This window comes from Micropterus dolomieu, linkage group LG13, assembly GCF_021292245.1.
Source record: "Micropterus dolomieu isolate WLL.071019.BEF.003 ecotype Adirondacks linkage group LG13, ASM2129224v1, whole genome shotgun sequence".
Lineage (NCBI taxonomy): Eukaryota > Metazoa > Chordata > Actinopteri > Centrarchiformes > Centrarchidae > Micropterus > Micropterus dolomieu.
Window position 1 is genome coordinate 19895002 of NC_060162.1, and position 6372 is coordinate 19901373.

At 43.1% G+C, this 6372-nt stretch overlaps 1 pseudogene; it reads left to right on the top strand.

Moving 5' to 3' along the window:
* The first annotated feature begins 6026 nt into the window (after positions 1-6026).
* The window catches only part of LOC123981305, a 1728-nt pseudogene continuing 1382 nt past the window's right edge, over positions 6027-6372 (top strand).

Below are 6372 nucleotides of genomic sequence, written 5' to 3' on the forward strand. Positions count from 1 at the left end.
ATCCTAGATATGCTACCTGACATGATCCTCATCCACAAACTAACTGCACTCCATGAATGCCTGGCAGCACAAATGAACCAACTGATGGATGGGACCCACCCTGAATGGTTAACCCAAGGACGGACAGTCCAGAAGGGAACACTCCCATCCAACTACCAGCAAATAACCTGCCTCTGCACAAGCTCCTGTCAGGTATCATAGGGGGCTCAATACATGGACAGGGCCCAGAAGGGAATGGGTAGTAATACCAGGGGAGCCAAGCACCAGCTACTGGTTGACAGACCAGGCAGACCAATCTGTGCACCGCCTGGATTGACTACAAGAAAGCCTACGACACATGCCTTTGGTGTGAGAGACCCGGGTTTGATTCCCACTGTGACTCATCCTCCATTGTGTCAGCTAAATGAATAACCAAGGTGATGCACTATCCCCGCTTCTGTTCTGCATAGGCCTGAACCCCCTCAGCCAGACAAAGACTGGCTACGGATACCGGTTCCAAAGTGGAACAACCTCCTCTACATGGATGACATCAAGCTGTATGCCAGAAACGAGCGAATCATCGAATCACTGATCCACACTAACAGGATCTACAACAACGACATTGGAATGTCATTCGGACTGGACAAGTGTCCATGGTATCAAAAGGAGGGAAGATGATCAGAACCGAGGGGATTGAACTACCAGAAGGCCACATTGCAGATGTGCTGCAGGCTAACGGAAACCATGAGCAGGCAGCAAGGAAGTCCGCCACAGCCAAATACCTACAGACAGTAAAGCAGTTCCCAAAAAGTCAGCTGACTGGGAAAAACAAGATCCGAGCCATCAACACATACGCCCTGCCAGTCATCAGATACCCCGCTGGTATAATAAACTGGCCAAAGGAGGAGATAGAGGCTCCAAGACAAGAAAGCTCCTCACAATGCATGGAGGGTTTCACCCCAAATCCAGCACTCTGAGACTGTACATCAAGCGTAGCGAGGGAGGCTGAGGGCTAGTGAGTGTCAAGACCACTGTCCAGGATGAAACGACAAAGATCCAAGAGTACATCGAGAAAATGGCCCCCAAAGATGAAGGGCTTAGTGAATACCTCAGGCAGCAGAAACCTGAGGAAGAGGACAAGGAATACGAAGAACATTCATGGAAAGACAAGCCGCTGGACGGCATATACCACAGACAAATAGAAGTGTCTGAAGTGCGTACATGGAACACCATAACCAGGTAGCTGGCATAGTGTACAGGATCATCTGCCATGCCATCAAAATGGAAGACACCTCCTAAGGTAGTTGAGAATGACCGAGCTAAGATCCTGTGGGACTTCAAGATCCAGACTGACAAACTGATGATGGCTAACCAACCAGACATCGTGTTAATCGACAAACAGCAGAAAAAGGCTGCAGTGATAGATGTGGCAATCCCAAGCAACAGCAACATCAAAAAGAAGGAACACGAGAAGCTTGAGAAATACCAAGTGCTGAAAGAGGAGCTAGAAAAGATATGGAGAGCAACAGTGGCGCCAGTGGTAATCGGAGCACTGGGGACTGTGAGTGGCTACAGCAGATTCCAGGTAAAACATCAGAGGTCTCTGTCCAGAAGAGTGCAGCCCTAGGAACAGCTAAGATATTGCGCAGAACCCTCAAACTCCCAGGCCTCTGGTAGAGGACCCTAAATTGAGGATGACACATAGAGGGGGATTTTTTATTTATTATTTTATTTTTTTAATACAGTACAACATCAATGTTGTATCACCTGAAAGTTCAGTACCTGATGGTTGCAGTGCAAGTCCAAAGCAGAAAGCTTTTTTCAGTGTTAGCTAGAAGAGGCTGTAGTAATGTGCGCACAGTTTTACTTTACGGTGGAAAAGAACATGATGCCTATAAACGCGGTGGACGGTGAGGGATTTTGTGAGCTTCTGAGCAACACTAACCCAGGCACATTGCAAGCATCACGTTGCTAGCGGCACTGAGAAGCGGTAGAATGAAAAGAAATAAGGCACAGTTACTTTCGACCGACAAGGTGGCTATAACGACTGACTGTTGATCTGTGTTAACGGCTGAGATTTACATACCACTACATTGACTGGCATTTGAAATCAGATGGCTGCTTCAGGATGGTTGATTTACAGGTGGATCCTATCATTAGTAATTATATATTCACTCTGCTGATTGGTGTCTGAACCTCACCTGTTTATATAAAATGCCATTTCTACTGTTTTGATTGCACTGATGATGGCTTCTAGCTGAAATCTGTTCATTTTTGACCACAATATACCAGAGGACACATGGGGTTTACAGCAGTAGAAAAGTAAGAATTCTTTCCCCTGTGCGCGCGCACACACACGCACACACATAACCAGGTGGTGTAGTGAAGCAGATGCAGCTCTATTACTGATTAATCAAACCAAAGAATACTCTGATTATGCCATACTAATCTTTTTATTCAACTGAGTAAATTAGTTACTGATTCTCCAGAAGGACAGTTGATATTTGTATATTTGTATATATTTGTATGTAATACACCCTCCTTTTACTGCTCCCTCAGAAGCTCTGCAGCCCCAGTTTCAAATCTCTGAGGTTTCTCCAGTTTTGAAATGCCTTCATCCTTGCCTGGTCACTTTCTTCTCTGTTTGTGCTCTTTGGACCTTTTCCTCTTTTTCTGTCCTTCATCACTGTGCCTGGATGTTTGAATGTGCTGGTGTACAGAACTCTCTCTCCCACTGCTACCCCATCACTCCTGTGCCACCTGTTGCTGTTTTTTCACTTGACTGATTTGTTGGGCAAATTGATTCAACATTAGTTACTCAGACTTTGGTTCATGATCCTTAAATGAGTGACTTTTACTAATCTCTTGTTCTCAGCGCATGCTCTGCCAAGTCTTGTGCTAATCATGCAGCAAGTTAGATAATTTCCTTTCATATAGTCCTACATTACAGGAAAACCTTTTTAACATTTGTGAAGATTAAGTACAGAGCTGGATGTGTTTAGCCTATCTTACTAGGCCTCGCTTTGTCCAAAGCAAAAGAAGAAAAGCCTATCAAAAAAGAGCAGGACAGATTAAAGCAGAGCTTCTCAAGTTGAAAGCGGAGCTACCGTATGTATCCCCCCCCCCCCCCAATCGCCGCGTACAAAAACACACATGATTCAACTATCAGTCGACTATAGGCAGGACTTGACGATTCTGATTCGACTATGTAAATCCTTAGTCGGGGACAGCGCTACTGTGCACACATGTGAAACACTAAGGATTTACATAGTACACACAGTAGCTCCGCTTTAATCTTGAGAAGCTGCAAAGCTGCAGTCTCTATTCATTCAAATTACACTGTAAATTTCCAGCTAAACTAAGGCTTTTTGAAGACCATTAAAGCATTAAACATTGAAATGCATTATTAAATTGTAAATAGGCTGTATATTAACTTATTGGGAAAAAACTGGTAGTTCTATGTAAAATCAGACATTGAGCACCCCATCCTTTTTTCGCTGTGAGATTGACATTCGAATCAGGTTCCGCCCATTGAAGCATCGAATCTTCTAATATTCGGTGTCAGCCCAGACACAGACAGTAACCTCATGACACAGCCACACACACACACAGGCTAAAACATGTCTTAGGTGTGCGGAAGTTATTTACGAGAGTAAAGAAGACGCAACGCTCCCTACATCTGCAGAGAAACACACAGACAGAGATGCAGTGGATATTGTAAAGCAGGGAGCAGGTAAAGCAACAGTCAACAGCTGTTGGTGACGATGTCATTCATACCAAGGTGGTCTCTATCGGTAATTAACAACAAGCCTCCTCCACACGCGGCTCATCTGCTGCTGTGAAAACGGAATCGCGGGTGAAAAACCAAACGCAAGTTTTTTTAAAATAAAACTGCTGACAAATAAAGTCAGAGCAGAGAGAGAGAGAGAGAGAGAGAGAGAGAGAGAGAGAGAGACGACAGGTGTAGATGTGTGCTTCTGTGTCTGACGGGAAAAGCAAGGTGAGCAGATTACTGTAGTTTGTGATTAAACACAAAAATAAATTGGAGAATTAAGTAGAATTAAAATGGTGTACAATTTATTTTCAGCTCCTTCCAGTGAAAATGCTAATGTTATTTTATAATCAATGTTTCATTATGACCATACAAATGAATAGACCCCAGTGAGAACAGCTAACATTTCCTATACTGGTGCTGATGGGGATCCTAATAAAAATAGATTTTTCCAATAAATAGTTACAAAAATGTTTGTGTATGCTGTCAGTTATAGATCTAGCCCAGAAGACGCAAGTTATTTAGGATAATATGACCGCGTGGGCGTCTCACACAAATAACTATGTTTTGTCACTTTTTCTGAAAGTGTTGGTATTGGACGCCCTGAGATGAGAACGGTCTGGGCAGAACAAAGTAATGCAGATAGGTTACGGAAGTAAAGGCTGGACTACAATTGAACTGTTCAGGCAGTTCAGAGGAATGTTTTTTGTCTTAGATGGTAACTCCCTTTGGGATGGACTTTGCAAACCTATTACACAGCTCTAAATTCATTTTCAAGTCACAAAGTAACGGAGGACTCCTATGCTAATTTCAGTCCCTCCCAAATCGATCATCTTGTTGATAGTGCTGCAGGCTCGCTGCGAATGACACCCGACTCTGTAGCTCCTCTAAAAAAGAAAATAAAACTAAGACGGTTGGCTCCATGGTATAATACTGAAACTCACAAATTAAAGCAAATATCGCAGAAACTTGAGGAATTGGCGTTCCACCAAACTGGAAAATTAGATAGTCTTAAAACTTATAGGAAGGCCCTCTGTAATGCCAGAGCAGCATACTACTCGTCATTAATAGAGGAAAATAGGAACAACCCCAGGTTTCTTTTCAGCACTGTAGCCAGGCTGACAGAGAGTCACAGCTCTATTGAGCCAAGTATTCCCATAGCTCTCAGTAGTTACGACTTCATGAGCTTCTTTAATGATAAAATTCTAACTAATAGAAACAAAATTCACCAAGACCTGCCCTCAACTGGCACTGACTGTCTCTAAACTCAGGAACCTTAGAAACAGCTGTAGAACCAGATATATGTTTAGACTGTTTTGCTTCCCTCAACCTTTACCAACTAACTTCAATAATTTCTTCATCTAAACCATCAACCTGCCTCTTAGACCCCATCCCGACTAGGCTGCTTAAAGAAGTTTTACCCTTAGTCAGCACTTCTATACTAGATATGATCAATCTATCTTTATCAACAGGCTATGTACCACAGTACTTTAAAGTAGCTGTAATTAAACCTCTTCTGAAAAAGCCCAAACTTGATCCGGACGTTTTAGCCAACTATAGACCTATATCCAAGACACACAAGAGCCTGAACGCAGAGGTGGCACCGGGTATGGAGTAACGACGATCAAGCAAGAGTGGTGTGGAGAACCGGGGTTGAAATACAGGCAGGGATGAGGTTGACTACTGGCAGGTGTGGCAGGCTGACGAGGTGGGCTCAGGAGCAGAGGAAGAGAGAGCACACACAGGGGAGAAAACACAGGGAGGCAGGCAGGCAGGGAACAGAAAACCAAGGAAAAAGCAGAATAACTGATAAAAAAGGAGAAAAAAAAAACAGGACACTCACCATCAGCTGGGCTGCCACCACAACACATTTCTCTGTAAGATCCTGGAGAAAGCAGTTGCTAAACAGCTGTGTGACTTTGTACAGAGCAATAGTTTATTTGAGGATTTTCAATCAGGATTTAGAGCTCATCATAGCACAGAGACAGCCCTGGTGAAAATTACTAATGACCTCCTCATTGCATCAGACAAATGACTTGTCTCTGTACTGGTTTTATTAGATCTTAGTACTGCATTTGATGCCATTGACCATCAGATCCTATTGCAGAGACTGGAACATTTCATTGGCATTAAAGGAACCGCTCTAAGCTGGTTTAAGTCCTATTTATCAGATCGATTTCAGTTTGTACATATTAACGATGAGTCCTCCATGCATGCCAAAGTTAGTCATGGAGTTCCACAAGGATCTGTCCTCGGACCAATCCTCTTCACTTTATATATGCTTCCTTTAGGCAATATTATCAGGAAATATTCCATAAACGTTCATTGTTATGCAGATGATACTGAGTTATATCTATCGATCAAGCCAGATGAAACTCATCAGTTAGCTAAACTTCAAATGTGCCTTCAGGATGTTAAAACCTGGTTGACCTGTAATTTTCTCATGTTAAACTCAGATTAAACTGAAGTTATTGTTCTGGGGCCTAAGCACCTCCGTGACGCATTATCTAAAGATATAGTTTCCCTTGATGGCATCGCCCTGGCCTCTAGCACCACTGTGAGGAATCATGGACTTATCTTTGATCAGGACATGTTGTTTAAGTCTCACATTAAACAAATTT